This window comes from Nerophis ophidion, linkage group LG10 (genome assembly GCF_033978795.1).
Source record: "Nerophis ophidion isolate RoL-2023_Sa linkage group LG10, RoL_Noph_v1.0, whole genome shotgun sequence".
Lineage (NCBI taxonomy): Eukaryota > Metazoa > Chordata > Actinopteri > Syngnathiformes > Syngnathidae > Nerophis > Nerophis ophidion.
Window position 1 is genome coordinate 30,999,841 of NC_084620.1, and position 17,903 is coordinate 31,017,743.

At 40.9% G+C, this 17,903-nt stretch overlaps 1 long non-coding RNA gene across 1 annotated transcript; it reads right to left on the reverse strand.

Moving 5' to 3' along the window:
* Window positions 1–1,050: 1,050 nt before the first annotated feature.
* Window positions 1,051–13,594, reverse strand: LOC133560688 (uncharacterized). The gene is made up of 3 exons (XR_009808504.1): window positions 13,524–13,594; window positions 1,367–1,526; window positions 1,051–1,223 (listed from the first exon to the last, which is right to left on the reverse strand). It is a non-coding gene; the product is annotated as an uncharacterized LOC133560688 (long non-coding RNA).
* Between the last annotated feature and the right edge of the window lie 4,309 nt (window positions 13,595–17,903).

Sequence of the window (17,903 nt, forward strand, 5' to 3'; positions counted from 1 at the left end):
CTTTGCTGCCTAATCAAACAGGCCAGTTACAGACCTCATCTGACCAGCTGGCAGTCCTCATGTTCACGGAACAGGTTTACTGGGAACGTCTGGTACGGTGATCCTTCACCTCTGGCAGACTTAAGAGCATACTTCCGTTTTATTCTATCTTTTCAAGAGACAATACCATAGAAAGTCAACTTGGATGTACTCTTAGAGTAGTCAGTGTATAGCTTGTCTGGCACCCATCCTTTCATCCATTTTCTACCGCTTATTCCCGTCAGGGTCATGGTGGGCGCTGGAGCCTATCTCAGCTACGGTTGGGCGGAAGGCGGGTTACACCCTGGACAAGTCGCCACCTCATCGCAGGGCCAACACAGATAGACAGACAACATTCACACTCACATTCACACACTAGGGCCAATTTAGTGTTACCATTAAACCTATTCCCAGGTGAGTCAACACATGTATTATTGTCTCAATAGTTGGCAACATAAGTGAGTAGCAAGATCATTGTGTTAAGCTTGGAGGTGATGCTGTCATAGTCTGGGACTGCATGAGTGCTGCCAGCACTGTGGGAGCCGCGGTTTATTTATCCAACACAAGTGATTCTACCTTACAAATGTGTCCGAAGTATGAATATTTGGTGCAAGCAACATTGTTATCTATTGCACGACCTTAAAAGGGACCGTCCATCCATCCATCTATGTCAGCTGCATTTGGGCGGAAGGCGGCGTACACCCTGGACAAGTCGCCATCTCATCGCAGGGCCAACACAGATAGACAGACAACATTCACACTCACATTCACACACTAGGGCCAATTTAGTGTTGCCAATCAACCTATGCCCAGGTGCGTGTTTTTGGAGGAGGGACCTATTTCGCAAATTTTAAATCAAAGCAATGACGCATTCCGGGGATAATTATAAAACAATCTTGCCTTGCTTCATACTTCCTCCAAACGAGGCGTTTGGAATTTGACTTTTTTCCCCATTGTGACATCAGTGCATATCTCCATATATGGTAAAGTTTTACCCAAAGAGCTTTGCATGAGTCCGCCATTGAAGTCCGACATTGTTTATTGAGTATGTCATAGTCAGTTCCAAGTAATACATTAAGTACATTGTGGAGGGGGGCGTGGCCTGCGGCTCTGCAGCGAAGCGGCGTATGCCAGGACCGGCTTCGAGATCAGCGACAGGTGCGTGGATGGCCCACCTGGGCCTGCTTATCTAATCACCTGTCGCTCTGTTAAAAGGCAGCAGCCGGGGAGGAGCGAGGGGAGGAGGTGGAGTGAGAGCGAGGGAGAGAGACAGAAACGGACAAACATTTGCTAAAAAGCAACACAGACTCCATCAAAGACAAAAGAAAACAGTGTTGTAAAACCGAACCTGAAGGTGAGAAACCTCCACGGCATGGCGTAGTGGGTAGAGCGGCCGGCCAGAAACCTGAGGGTTGCAGGTTTGCTTCCCACCTATTGACATCCAAAAAATTGCTGCCGTTGTGTCCTTGGGCAGGACACTTCACCCTTTGCCCCTGGTGCCGCTCACACTGGTGAATAAATGATGAATGAATGATAGGTGGTGGTCGGAGGGACTGTAGGCGCAAACTGGCAGCCACGCTTCCGTCAGTCTACCCCAGGGCAGCTGTGGCTACTGATGTAGCTTACCACCAACAGGTGTGAATGAATGTTGAGTCCCAATTCTCTGTGAGCGCTTTGAGTGTATAGAAAAGCGCGATATAAATCTAAGTTTTTTTTTTTTTGCATAATCCAATCCAATTCACTTTATTTATATAGCACATTTAAACAACAATAACGTTTCCAAAGTGCTGCACAGCCATGTTAAAAACAATATTAAAAAAAACAATATTATGCTCCACCAATGACTGAATAAAAACAAAAAATAAATACATATAAAACCAATATAAAAAAAAACAATATAAAAAACAAATATGATTAAACAAAATTTTAAAGGGTAAAATCAATTAAAACAATAAAATAGACATCAAAGTGTATAAAAAACACAGAGGACAACAGAGGACCACACAACTCACATAGTGTTAAAAGCCAAAGAATAAAAGTGGGTCTTAAGAAATAATATACATACATATCTCCAGTGAACAGTCTTGTGCTCAATGGCAATATTATTATTTCACAAAAAGAAATTGAATTAAGAACATTTTATGAATTCAACATATCTCAAAAGGGTAATTGGAAGGAGTATACACTTTTTGAATCCACCCCCCATTTTTTTTTTTTGCATAAGTACTTTAACTAATATCCAGTTTCCTCTAAACCACATTTTACATACCTGCCAACCCTCACGATATTCCCGGGAAACTCCCGAATTTCAGCACCCCTCCCGAAAATCTCCTGGGACAACCATTCTCTCGAATTTCTCCTGATTTCCACCCGGACAACAATATTGGGGGCGTGCCTTAAAATGACTGCATTTAGCGTCCTCTACAACCTGTCACGTTCACTTTTTGTAAATACAAACAGGGCGTCGGCTCAGTCACATAATATATTCAGCTTTTACACACACACATAAGTGAATGCAAGGCACACTTGGTCAACAGCCATACATGTCACACTGAGGGTGGCTGTATAAACAACTTTAACACTGTTAAATATATGCGCCACACTGTGAACCCACACCAAACAAGAATGATAAACACATTTTGGGAGAACATCTGCACCATAACACAACATGAACACAACAGAACAAATGCCCAGAATCCCTTGCAGCACTAACTCTTCCGGGACGCTACAATAAGCACCCCCCGCTACCACCAAAACCCGCCCACGCCCATCTCCCGAATTTGGAGGTCTCAAGGATGGCAAGTATGCATTCTATCACATTCATCTGGAGCCACATAACTGGATTTGCCCAGAACAATGTGCTTCCAATTTTCAATATGTCATCATAAGTAAGTCATATAAGTAATTCATACACATATTCAAAACAAGCCTATAGATCTCACTATACCCAACCAAAATATTAGATTCATACAATTTTTTTAAATGCTCAATGTTTGAACAATGAGTTCATCAATCAGGCTGTTCCATATTTTCACCCCGCAGACTGAGACACAAAAACTTTTCCTCGTGCCAAGTGCTAAAGCATGTTTATATTTTGACGTTCCTCTGAGGTTATACACACATCCCTTTCTGGGAATACACTTTGAATATTTGCAGGCAATTGTATTTTACTAAATCAGGACATTTTGACCAGTTTTGACCTTAAATAAGCGATTTGTGTGCTCCTTGAGCCCCACATTATGGATCATTCTAAGTGCCCGTTTTTGTAAGATTGTTAAGAGATGTTGCCGTCAAAAAGGTTTCTTCTCGTTCTCAATCCTCTTGTATACAATATCCTACCCTAATACCCTACTGTGCAATATTACCCTTCGAGTGCAATACATCCGACACTGATTGTTATTTATTACCCCGATACTCTTGTCTTGTTCTGTATATTGTAAAGTATGTTGTATTTGTATAGTGTTTTGTATATTGTACAGGATTGCTTATTATTTTTATTGGATATTAGTTTTTTTATTTCAATTCTTAGTTTTATCTTTATTACCGCTTGTGTAATTTATTTTTATCCCATATTTATTCCCACTATCGCACCTTAAGTTGGAGTCCTTAATCTCGTTATATGCAAATATAATGACAATAAAGTCCATTTTATTCTATTTTATTCTATTGCACATGCATCCTCTGCTGTTGCCATTTCTAATACAAAGTAGTGTATAGTTCAAACTTGTATCTGTTCGTGGCTGACAGGGATGAGACGCAATCAAAGTGGAGGCACGTAAACAAGACAGCCCACATAATGGCGCATCCTGAAGAGACGGTCATAAAGTGGCTTGAAGATGAAGACAACGAAGACATACTATGTTACATATTTTTGCTCGTTTCCTCATGTTTTTACTGTTTCCTCTCATGTGTTTACTGGGGCGGTACAGCTCGGTTGGTAGAGTGGCCGTGCCAGCAACTTGAGGGTTGCAGGTTTCATTCCCGCTTTCACCATCCTGGTCACTGCCGTTGTGTCCTTGGGCAAGACACTTTACCCACCTGCTCCCAGTGCCACCCACACTGGTTTAAATGTAACTTAAATATTGGGTTTTACTACGTAAAGCGCTTTGAGTCACTAGAGAAAAGCACTATATAAATATAATTCACTTCACTGTTATCCTTTTATTTGATTTTGTTTTAACAGTATGCTGTGGGCCAACAAAAGTTGAGTTGGACCCCCTTGCTTTATCATGTTGGAAAACCGTCACATGGCCAAGTTTGCTACAAGCTCTTTCCTGAATTCAATCGTGTTTCTCACCTTCTTTATCAAAGTACGTTACTACCCCAACTTATGAACTCAATTAGTTTCATGACCAAGCTCGTAATTTAAAACTCAATGAAGTATATAAAAAAAAAAAGTGCTTTTCACTTGTGTTGGAATTCATGAACTGTGTTTCCCCAGTGATGGCAGCACTCGTGCAGTCTATTCCTGACTGTTGGTAAGACAATCATTTTGTTAATCTCTTGTGTAGCCTGCAATTGGGACAATATTGGATGTGTGTTGACTCATTTTCAGTGGACACTAAATCTATACTGTACATGACTACTCTAATGTACAAACCCTAAAACCAATGAAGTTGGCACGTTATGTGAATGGTAAATAAAAACAGAATACAATGATTTGCAAATCCTTTTCAACCTATATTCAGTTGAATAGACTGCAAAGATAAGATACATAACGTCCAAAATGGAAAACGTTGTTATTTTTTGCAAATATTAGCTCATTTGGAATTTAATGCCTGCAACATGTTTAAAAAAACTGGCACAAAAGCAAAAAAGACTGAAAAAGTTGAGGAATGTTCATCAAACACTCATTTGGAACATCCCACAGGTGAACAGGCTAATTGGAAAATTGGGTGGGTGCCATGATTGGGTATAAAAGCAGCTTCCATGAAATGCTCAGTTATTCACAAACAAGGATGGGGCGAGGGTCACCACTTTGTGAACAAATGCGTCGAACAGTTTAAGAACAACATTTCTCAACGAGCTATTGCAAGGAATTTCGGAATTTCTTCATCTGCGGTTCTTAATATCATCAAAAGGTTCAGGGAATCTTGAGAAATCACTGCACGTAACATTGAATGCCCGTGACCTTGGATCCCTCAGGCGGTACTGCATAAAAAAAATAAAAATATGATATCGGTGTGTAAAGGATATCACCACATGGGCTCATAAACACTTCAGAAAACCACTGTCAGTAACTACAGTTCATCCCTACATCTGCAAGTGCAAGTTAAAACTACTATACAAAGCCAAAGCCATTTGGATTTTGCTGGGCCCGAGCTCATCTAAGATGGACTAATGAAAAGTCTGTGGTCTGACGAATCCACATTTCAAATTGTTTTTGGAAACTGTGGACGTTGTGTCCTCTGTAACAAAGAGGAAAAGAACCATCCGGATTGTTCTAGGCGCAAAGTTCAAAAGCCAGCATCTGTGATGGTATGGGGGTGTATTAGTGCCCAAGGCCTGGGTAACTTACACATCTGTGAAGGCACCATTAATGCTGAAAGGTCCATACAGGTTTTGGAGCAACATATTTCAGCAAGACAATGCCAATCCACATGTTACAACAGAGTGGCTTCATAGTAAAAGAGTGCGGGTACTAGACTGGCCTGCCTGCAGTCCAGACCTGTCTCCCATTGAAAATGTGTGCCGCATTATGAAGCCTAAAAGACCACGACAGAGACCCGGACTGTTGAACAACTTAAGCTGTACATCAAGCAAGAATGGGAAATAATTCCACATGAAAAGCTTCAGAAATCGGTCCCAAACATTTACTGAGTGTTGTTAAAAGGAAAGGCCATGTAACACAGTGGTAAAAATGCCCCTATGTCTACTTTTGTGCAATGTGTTGCTGCCAATAAAGTCTATGTTAATGATTATTAGAAAAAAACTAAGTTTCGAATATTAAATATCTTGTCTTTGCAGTCTATTTAATTGAATATAAATTGAAAAGAATTTGCAAATCATTGTATTCTGTTTTTATTTACGATTTACACAACATGCCAACTTCACTGGCTTGGGGTTTTGTATATACCTTTTCCTATTCTGAAATGTGAGTGCTTTGCACGCTTTTCGGGAGGTATTGTAGATCACTAGTGTGCTATTAGAGTTGTCAATAAATAAAAGTGAACAGCATGCGCCTTGTTGTCCTGCCGCGTCTCACATGGACAGGAAGCACACTTGCTCCACTCATTACTTATTTGGATGCAAAGCTTGTATTGGGTCTCCTAATAACAATGATGCAAAATGATCTGATTAGTATTAAGTATTCTGATTTTTAGTGAAGTTCAACAGTTCATTAGCTTATCTTCAATGTCCATGTGCACGTGTGCACGTGTGTCAGCAGCCTACGTGTGTAAACACCTCTGTGACCCACTAACCTGGTTAATGATCCCGTCAAAAACTGCTGGTTCATTTTCAAAGCCAGAAGTCAGTCATGTGATCAAAATGTGCACTTTAAGACTCCCTCACCAGCTTCTAGAGGCATAATTGGGTCACTATTACTATTAATTGGGTCACTATTACTACAATAAGTAGAAGCATTTAAGTCCCATCTTAAAACTAATTTGTATAGTCTAGCCTTTAAATAGATCCTCTTTTTTAGACCAGTAGATCTGCCGTTTCTTTTTTTTCTTCTCTACCCCCCTCTCCCTTGTAGGGGGGAGGAGGGACAGACTCTCTCCTTTACCGTATTTCCTTGAATTGCTGCTGGGGCGCTAATTAATTTAAAACCTCTTCTCACTCCTGCGCTTACCAAAGGCATGCGGTAAAAGCAAGCATGCACTAATTATTTTAAAACCTCTTCTCACTCGGGCACTTACCAAAGGCATGCAGTAAAAATTTGAGTGTGATGTAAGCTTGGACCTTAAATCCTACTGAATAGCTCTAAATCTTCTTCCCCTTATGCAATTACAAATTACCGGTATTGAAATCAGCCTCCTCCATTTTGAAAATGATGACAGGGGAAGTGTCACCGGTGACGTCACGAGTTTGACCAGGCGGTAATACTAAGCATGCGCTAATTATTTAGCAAAGTGAGTTTGACCTGGAGGTAATTCAAGGAAATACGGTATGTTAAATCCACTATGGACTGGACTTTCACAATTTTATGTTAGACCACTGGTTCTTAACCTGGGTTCGATCGAATCCTAGGGGTTCGGTGAGTCGGCCTTAGGGGTTCGACAGAGCCACCGCCGCGGAGGTCAAGACACACCCGACTCATCGTGTAAATAAAAACTTCTCTCTATTGACGTATTGTGGATGCCTCCAAAACAATATTCCCTCTAATTTTCCAAATGCCTGAGCAAACGCAAAAACTCCTTGAGCGTTCAGTGGAGCACATGTGAGCGACGTCAGACGTGCACGTGCACTGTGGCTACACTAGCAGCACACCAGACCCAAACCTGACTAAAAAAACAGTTAAATGTTTTATTATTAAAATCAAATTACATCAGTCATCTCCACGATATTATTTCCTGATATAAGTGTTTTGGCCCACTTACAATGACAATGACAAAATATATTGTACAAACCCTGTTTCCATATGAGTTGGGAAATTGTGTTAAATGTAAATATAAACGGAATACAATGATTTGCAAATCATTTTCAACCCATATTCATTTGAATATGCTACAAAGACAACATATTTGATGTTCAAACTTATAAAAAAATTTTGGGGCAAATAATCATTAACTTTAGAATTTGATGCCAGCAACACGTGACTAAGAAGTTGGGAAAGGTGGCAATACATACTGATAAAGTTGAGGAATGCTCATCAAACACTTATTTGGAACATCCCACAGGTGTGCAGGCTAATTGGGTGGGTGCCATGATTGGGTAGAAAAACAGCTTCCCAAAAAATGCTCAGTCTTTCACAAGAAAGGATGGGGCGAGGTACACCCCTTTGTGAACAATCGCGTAAGCAAATAGTCAAACAATTTAAGAACAACGTTTCTGGCCCTGCGATGAGGTGGCGACTTGTCCAGGGTGTACCCCGCCTTCCGCCCGATTGTAGCTAGGATAGGTGCCAGCGCGCCCCGCGACCCCAAAATGGAAAAAGCGGTAGAAAATGGATTGATGGATGGGTTTCTCAATTTGCAATTGCAAAACATTTAGGGAGTTCAACATCTACGGTCCATGATATCATCAAAAGGTTCAGAGAATCTGGAGAAATCACTCCACGTAAGCTGCATGGCCGGAAACCAACATTGAATGACTGTGAGCTTCGATCCCTCAGACGGCACTGTTTAAAAAACCGACCACAATCTTTAAAGCAGGGGTCTCAAACATGCGGCCTGCAGGCCAATTGCGGCCCGCGAGACGTTATTTTGCGGCCCGCACTTTGATATGACAATTTAATGTATGTGCGGCCCGCGAGTTTAATATGAACGGAACTTGACAGCGTCATGCTTCCCAACGTTCCCAATTTTCATGGGAGTCCTCTTATTATCAGGGTATCCATTCTCTGGTAATCCCTGCCGATTTTTACTCATTCAACAATACTCAGGGGGTGCCTCAATAGCACTGTTCTTAACGCCCTCTGAATCCTGTACAGACAAAGTGCAAGCCTATTTGATTGTTACATTTGGCTGAGCAGTACACATGTGTGATGTTGCAAGAAATATTTGGTCATTAGCCACACAGGTCACACTGAGGGTGGCCCAAAAAAAACTTTTAACACTGTTACAAATATGTGCCAGACTGTGAACCCACACCAAACAACAATGGCAAACACATTTCAGGAGAACTTCCGCACTGTAATACAACATAAACTCAACAGAACAAATACCCAGAATCCCATGCAGCCCTGACTCTTCTGGGCTATAATATACACACCCACGCTACCACCAACCCCCCACGCCCCCACCCTCCCTACTTGCGTCTGTTGAGGTTTTGTATATTGTAGCCCGGGATAGTTTGGGCTGCAAGGTGTTCCGGGTATTTGTTCTCTTGTGTTTAAGTTGTGTTAGGGTGCGGATGTTCTCCCAAAATGTGTTTGTCATTCTTGTTTTGTGTCGGTTGAAAGTGTGGCGCATATTTGTAACAGTGTTAAAGTCGTTTATACGGCCACCCTCAATGTGACCTGTATGGTTGTTGAGTAAGTACGTCTTGCAGCCTCTGACATTGTTCTGCACAAGTCTCGCACAACATGATTTAGAGTTTTTACTGTAGTTCTGTTATGTGCACAATGATGAGTTATAGAGCACTACTTCTCTTATAGATGGTACGCTACGTGAAGGTATGCCAAGGGTTAAGTGAGATTTATCAAAAACATTCTAAAAAATAGCAGTCTGTCATAAATACTTAATAAATATATTTTTTGGATAACAAATATGAATGTAAGTTCACAAACTGTGAAAACAAATGCAACAATGCAATATTCAGTGTTGACAGCTAGATATTTTGTGGACATGTTCCATAAATATTGATGTTAAAATGTATTTTTTTGTGAAGAAATGTTTAAAATGAAGTTGATGAATCCAGATGGATCTCTATTACAATCCCCAAAGAGGGCACTTTAAGTTGATGATTACTTTTATGTGTAGAAATATTTATTTATAATTGAATCACTTGTTTATTTTTCAACAAGTTTTTTAGTTATTTTTATATCTTTTTTTCCAAATAGTTCAAGAAAGATCACTACAAATGAGCAATATTTTGCACTGTTATACAATTTAATAAATCAGAAACTGATGACATAGTGCTGTATTTTACTTCTTTATCTCTTTTTTTCCAACCAAAATGCTTTGCTCTGATTAGGGGGTACTTGAGTTAAAAAAATGTTCAAAGTTCACAGTGAAAAAAGGTTGAGAACCACTGTTGTAGAGGACGTTAAGGCAGTGCAGTCGCGGCAGCCCTTAATAATGTCGCCAGGGTGAAAATTGGGACAAATTCGGGAAAATGGTTGCACCGGTAGATTGTCGGGAGGTGCACTGAAATTCAGGAGTCTCCCGAAAAAAATCGTGAGGGTTGGCTTTCCTGCCCTAACAATGCTAGGGCGGGAAAGCCATTCATAGAAGGTGAATTCATTAAAAACTGCATGTTAGATTTTTTAAGAAATCTTTTCTTGCGGCCCAGCCTCACCCAGTTTCTGCATCCAGTGGCCCCCAGGTAAATTGAGTTCGAGCCCCCTGCTCTAAAGGATATCACCACATGGGCTAAGGAACACTTCAGAAAACCGCTGTCACTAAATACAGTTCATTGCTATATCTGTAAGTGCAAGTTAAAGCTCTACTATGCAAAGCGAAAGCCATTTATCAACAACATCCAGAAACGCCTCTGGCTTCTCTGGGCCCGAGGTCATCTAAGATGGACTAATGCAAAGTGGAAAAGTGTTCTGTGGTCTGACGAGTCCACATTTCAAATTGTTTTTGGAAATATTCAACATTGTGTCATCCGGACCAAAGGGGAAACAAACCATCCAGACTGTTATCAACGTAAAGTTCAAAAGCCAGCATTTGTGATGGTATGGGGGTGCATTAGTGCCCAAGGCATGGGTAACTTACACATCTGTGAAGGCACCATTAATGTTGAAAGGTACATACAGGTTTTAGAACAATATATGCATATACTTTGGCACATGTTGCATCCATGAAATTCTAAGTTAATTATCATTTGCAAAAAAAAAAGTTTATGAGTCTGAACATCAAATACTGTATCTTGTCTTTGTAGCATATTCAATTGAATATGGGTTGAAAAGGATTTGCAAATCATTCTATTCCGTTTATATTTACATCTATGTTGCACAATGAGATGTAAACATGGGATCATGTGTACATTCCTGTAACTTTCTGTTTGTAAAATATATCTTTATTAGTATTTCTTTACCATAATAACATCATTTTATGATTAATATTTACAAATTAGGATTAAATTATGAAAACACATTTTATTTTTCACTAAAAGAAGGGTTCGGTGAATCCGTGTATGAAAATGGTGGGGTTTGGTGCCTCCAACAAGGTTAAGAACCACTGTGTTAGACCCACTCGACGTCCTTTGCTTTCGGTCTCCCCTAGAGGGGCAGCGGGGGTTGCCCACATATGCGGTCCTCTCCAAGGTTTTTCATAGTCATTCACATCGACGTCCCACTGGGTTGAGTTTTTCCTTGCCCTTATGTGGGCTCTGTACCGCGCAGTCATTGTGGCTTATGCAGCTTTTTGAGACATTTGTGATTTAGGGCTATATAAATAAACATTGATTGATTGATAAAGGTCGTAAAGATGATTTAAATGTATCTCTGTGGATTTTTTTTTTAAACATTAGATGAATGAGTGGTACAAACAGACAAAAATAAGTATAGTTTTATTTCAACACATTTGAATATTTAGTTATTCAGAAGTTCATTTCATGACAAATGGAGCTATTAGGTTTTTTTGCCTTTGATTTGCTGATTGGAGCGCAAACCAATATTTAACTTTTTGAAAATGTTCTACATTTTATAATACAAATGTGTTTTTATTTTTTTATCAGTGTGACTTTATAATCAAAATGCATAATTTATTTTTTTCACTGTGGCTGTACTAAATCCATAGAAGAGTTTCACCTTTTGAACAAAGTTACTGCAACACAATAATGTCAAAAATATTCATATTTATTGAAATCTATTTTTGTTTTGTTTTGGAGCATTTCAGCTTTTGAACGGAATTACTGCAACACATTAACTTGTCAAAAAATATTCAAATTTATTGAGATTTATTTTGGTTTTTGTTTTAAAGCACTGGAATTGACGTCTGTGCGCGAGTTGTTGTGGAAGAGGGCTCTCTGCTGGACTGCCTGTGTAACTGCACCAGGGCAGGTCATGCCACTTCATGTGGACGCGATAGAAATGGATTGATTAATTGATTGACACTTTTATTAGTAGATTGCACAGTTCAGTACATATTCCGTACAACTGACCACTAAATGGTAACACCCGAATACGTTTTTCAACTTGTTTAAGTCGAGGTCCACGTTAATAATTCATGGATGGACAGATGGATAGATATTTGAGTTTTTGGGGTATTTTTCATACAACATACAGTAATAACCATCTGGGGACATTCTATTTTATTTATTTTCAAAGCCAAACTGGACACTAAAGTATTCATATATATATATATATATATATATATATATATATATATATATATATATATATATATATATATATATATATATATATATAAATATAAATTTATATATACCAGTGGTTTGCCGTCAGGACCAGCAAGGCCTTCTCTGCTGGCCTAACATAACCAATAATCATGATCGTAATTAAATATAACATTATTTTTTTATTTATTTCCCTAAATATCAAAACCTTTTCATATTCTCTTCATGTCATATTATCCTAGTTCCAGTGCTGTTTTTGGTTTTAGTTTGTATCCAATCAGAATTCAGGTAGCTTATGGGGCGGCGTGGCGCGGCGTGAGGAAAGTGGCCGTGCGCAACCCAAGGGTCCCTGGTTCAATCCCCACCTAGTACCAACCTCGAATAAACAATGCAGTCACCTGTGCACTGTAAGTGAACGGCTACATACAGTTGATAGATAATTACGATAGCCAATCAGATCACGAGTTGTTGTCAAGAAGGCCTCTGGATGGCCTCACGTTGAACGTGACATTTACATGTCCTGTGATTGGATACTCAACGGGACCGTTGGCGCATGAATTTGAGGACACAGAGTTGATAGACAGTTGCGATAGCCAATCAGTTCACACGATGTTGGCAGTAGATGTTCTGTTACAACTAAAAGTTGTAAACTCTTGTTAAAGTGTGTCATGCTTGTCATTTAATTAACATTGTTACATGTGTATTTGTCGCCATCATGTGGTCAGGGCAGTTGATGTACCTTTGAGAAGTGTGTACTTTGAATCAAAATTAATTGACCGGAAGTTGCATAACACAAGCAGATACATTTACGGTATATGTTTTAATTGCTGATGCGTTTTGATTGATTTTTAAATACATCAGAAAAATTACCAGTTTTGTATATGGTTTATGTTATTCAATGCCCAGTAGGGTGTAAATGTGTTCCTGTATAGTATTTCTCCAGCAATGATCATGTGGTGACATCAATTATGGTATTTTGAGAGGTAATCATAGAAGTCGGAGATCACTGAAGGCCTAGGTGGGAAACGCACGGCCCATCACTGATATGTACAATACAGGCCAAAGGTTTAGACACACCTTCTCATGAATTGATTAACGTGGACCCTGATTTAAACAAGTTGAAAAAATTGTTTGGGTGTTAACATTTAGTGGTCAATTGTACAGATTATGTACTGTACTGTGCAATCAATCTACTAATACAAGTCTCAATCAATAACTCAATCAATTCATTGCATTTTCTTTACTTTCCTGAGTATTAGTAATATTGTAGTTTGTCACTGAAAGCATCAAAATTATGAATGAACACATGTGGAGTTATGTACTTAACAAAAAAGGTGAAATAACTGAAAACATGTTTTATATTCTATACTTACTTCAAAATAGCCACCCTTTGCGCAGATTATCATTTTGCACACTCTTGGGATTCTCTCGATGAGCTTCAAGTAGTCACCTGAAAGGGTTTTCACTTCACAGGTGTATTTGAAGCTAATCTAGAGAATGCCAAGGTTGTGCAAAGCAGTAATCAGAGCAACTCTACATTCATAGTTTTGATGCTTTCAGTGACAATCTAAAATGTAAATAGTCATGAAAATGAAGGAAACACATTGAATGAGGAACAGGTGTGTCCGAACTTTTGGCCTGAACTGTGTGCGTGCGTGTGTGTATATATATATATATATATATATATATATATATATATAAACTAAATTGGCCCTAATGTGTGCGTGTGAATGTTGTCTGTCTATCTGTGTTGGCCCTGCGATGAGATGGCGACTGGTCCAGGGTGTAACCCGCCTTCCGCCCGATTGTAGCTGAGATAGGCACCAGCGCCCCACAGGGGCCCCAAATGGAATAAGCGGTAAAAAATGGATTATTGCATGGGTTTAACACATTACTTTACAAATCTGCCAGACTCTGACAGATAATGTAAATACCTTTACTAAGTTATATTAGGTTTTATAATTTGAGTGTTGGCGGTTGAGTAATTTTATACCACATAAATGTAATTCAATTGCTCAAAACTTGGCAACACCTATCTAAAGTCCAGAAAAATCTTGAAATGTGCCCACGGGTTGGAGTCTCCTCACTCATCTTTGCATGGATCTGATCACTGACAGTCCGTAGAACAGCCTGCTCCACCTTTATGGTAAAGTAGCATCCATCCATTTCCTACCGCTTATCCCGTTCGGGGTCGCTGGAGCCTATCTCAGCTACATTCGGGCGAAAGGCGGTGTATAAACCTGGACAAGTCGCCATCTCATCGCAGGGCCAACACAGATAGACAGACAACATTCACACTCACATTCACACACCAGGGACCATTTAGTGTTGCCAATCAACCTATCCCCAGGTGCATGTCTTTGGGAGTGGGAGGAAGCCGGAGTACCCGGAAGAAACCCACGCAGTCACGGGGCGAACATGCAAACTCCACACAGAAAGATCCCGAGCCCGGGATTGAACCCAGGACAAAACAGGACCTTCGTATTGTGAGGCACATGCACTAACCCCTGTTCTATCGTGCTGCCCGTAAAGGAGAATGCGGAGTAAAATTAAATTGTGTGAATACTAGTGGTGGATGCTGGTCCCTCAAGAAGGGGAAGCTCAATTTAGGCCTACATCATAAAATGTGTTGGTTTATTATTTATATGTAAATTCTACCCTCCGTTCCTTTTTAAGAAAACGTGATCTGTGACCCTGTCGTACCAAGAAGGCGTCTTTTCCAGGGATTTGACAAGTGTCCTTTCAATGGCCAGCAGAGCTCGGCTGCTTCAACGGCCCATGGTGTTGCAGGTGCAAGACTTGAGCCGCTTTAAATGATAAATGGGTTGTACTTTAAACAGGAGAACCTCCTCTCTAAACCCGCAGATGTAGCTCCAATCTTTGCCACTAATGACAATCGTTTGTACACCTGTGTGCATTGTAAAAGTATGTTTGTTGTTGAATAAAAAAAAAACATTTGAATGATCTACTATTCTGTGCAGCTTGCTACCTAGCTAGCTTGCTACCTGGTACTGGTACAAGGTTAGCGCGAAGTGTGGCCGCCTGTGAGTGCTTTGAGATGGTGGAGGGTCTCAGTAGGGACAGAAACTGCCGAGTGAAAGAAGTCAGTCTTCAAACACAAAAAAACCCCAACAGAAATAGAAGCTCTATTTGTCACTAGTGGTTTTTAACAAAGAAAATGCTGCTAAGAGGATCAAGAACAACAGAATGAAAATTGAAAAAAGTTCCCACGGACATTTACAATACAATATTGCTGATTCGCTCATTTCGCTGTCAATCAAAAAGGGAATCAGCCTCTTGCCCCCTCAAATAAAAATTTGAGAAAGCAAATTTTAATAAACTCACAAAATTACTACATTATAAGTTGACAAAATTATCTGCACTAGCGGAAAAATCCGCCGAAAAAGGGACACACACGATATAGTAGTGTCGGCTTCCCTCTCATTCCTCCCTCCGCTGTGCGTGTATTCACCATTCCACAGGCTGCGCAGCAGACACACACCCGCACACAACCCCAAGGCCTTCAGTAAACATCCAATCACTGTTGCAGTATGAAAATAAAAGAAAAGAAAAAGTTGTCTACATTTATCATATACTTGTTAGGATGGGTGTATTTGTGTAGTCTTATCTGTCATAAACACGTTTATCGTCGTGGACTTTTGGTGCTACGGAGTTCCTTTTTTTAAAATTTTTTTTTTTACAACTTGACGAGAGCAGTGACAGCGGAGGCTCTTAGCAGCAGTGGTTTGGAAGGCAGAGAGCCTCCACTGTCCCTGTAACAAGCTACAAGTCATTTATGATGCTGTTAATGACGGTAAAAATGAAACATAAGGTATATATCCTGCTTAGCAGTCCTCCTCTGCTGTCCTCTGTTCAGAGCGGAGTCCCGAGCAAAGGCCCGTTTTACTTAGCAACGGTCTGGCAATCGTCTGCTGGAATTCTTTTTCTGTTGTTTTTCTTGTAATTCTACATAGTCAACCTTTAATGTTTCAATCTACATTTTGTAATAAACAAATTATAAGTTTCATTTGATATGACCAAGACACCTAAAAACAAAATCACAGCCGTTTTCATCAATTTACAAGCAAGTGGGCAACACACATACATTGGAGTGAATGAATGTTGTGCCCAGATGAGTGCCCACGTCCACTGCATGTGACAAACTGAAGACAAGTGACCTGTGTCTGACAGACCCCTACGTAAAGCCCCGCCCCAGGCTGTAGTCCTGTACTGTTGTTGTTTTTCTTCATGTAATCACAGCGGGTTTTTTTCTGTTGTTCAAGCTTACTTATTTTCTGCTCCAGCTTCCAGCAGCTCACAAAGAGAAAGTTAATGCTCTGTAATGCATCCATTTTTCAGAGCATTTAAAAAGTCTAGTCCTGCTCCTGCATGTAGTAGTAGCAATGATGCTACTGCTAGTACATCAGGGACAGCAGCTAGCAATACTGCACCTTTAGCACCAGCAAGCACTGTTTCTCCTGCACCAGCTCCCTCCGTCCCCCAGCAAGCGCTCCCCCAAAGCAGCCTGCTCAGCTACCCAGTGACTTAAATGGCAACGCACCATCTCAGCCAATACTGGGTGGCTACCCAAAGCGTGCATTTGGTATAACATTAAGATCATTCAATCCTGCCTGGTACCGCACACGACCATGGCTAGAGTGTTCTGTGGTGCGAGACGCTGCTTAAATGGTCCCTAGTGTGTGAATGTGAGTGTGAATGTTGTCTGTCTATCTGTGTTGGCCCTGCGATGAGGTGGCGACTTGTCCAGGGTGTACCCCGCCTTCCGCCCGATTCTAGCTGAGATAGGCGCCAGCGCCCCCCGCGACCCCAAAAGGGAATAAGCGGTAGAAAATGGATGGAGACGCCTGCTTCTGTTTCCTCTGTCGGAAATATGGCAGCGCTGTTAATGTTTCCCCCCCCCTGAGGGATTGCCACCTTATTGTGGTCAGGGGGTTTGCGTGCCTCAGTGACCGTAAGAGCTATACCAGCAGGAGCTTAGTCTTCAGGTGGGACACCCAATTTGGACAGGTCTGAAGGTAGAGGCCTGACAAAGTGCAATCCACTACTCCAGGTTGGGGTTGGACACATAGCTAAAGACCCGTTTCAATGAAGAAAGCATCGTTACTATAAGCACAGAAAAAAAAGTGCTGGAGCATGATGTGTACACATGATGCCCCCTTCACATTTCTGACTGCCCCCTCATATAAGCATGCCTAGAACCGCCCCTGTAGACAGATCATCCACTCATACTTACCAATCATGATTGTACAGGGAGCGGTCCACACCCTGTATGATCAGTGTCAGAGTTTGGTCCGCATTGCCGGCAGGAGTCGGACACGTTTCCAGTGAGCGTTGGACTCCGCCAAGGCTGCCTTTTGTTACCGGTTCTGTTCATAACTTTTATAGACAGAATTTCAGTCAAGGCATTGAGGGGATCTGGTTTGGTGGCTGCAGGATTAGGTCTCTGCTTTTTGCAGATGATGTGGTCCTGATGGCTTCATCTGGCCAGGATCTTCAGCTCTCACTGGATCGATTCGCAGCCGAGTGTGAAGCAACTGGGATGAGAATCAGCACCTCTTAGTCCGAGTCCATGGTTCTCGCCCGTAAAAGAGTGCAGTGCCATCTCCGGGTTAGGGAGGACACCCTGCCTCAATTGGAGGAGTTCAAGTACCTCTGAGTTTTGTTCACGAGTGAGGGAAGAGGGAATCGTGAGATCGACAGGCGGATGGTGCGGCCTTTTCAGTAATGCGGAC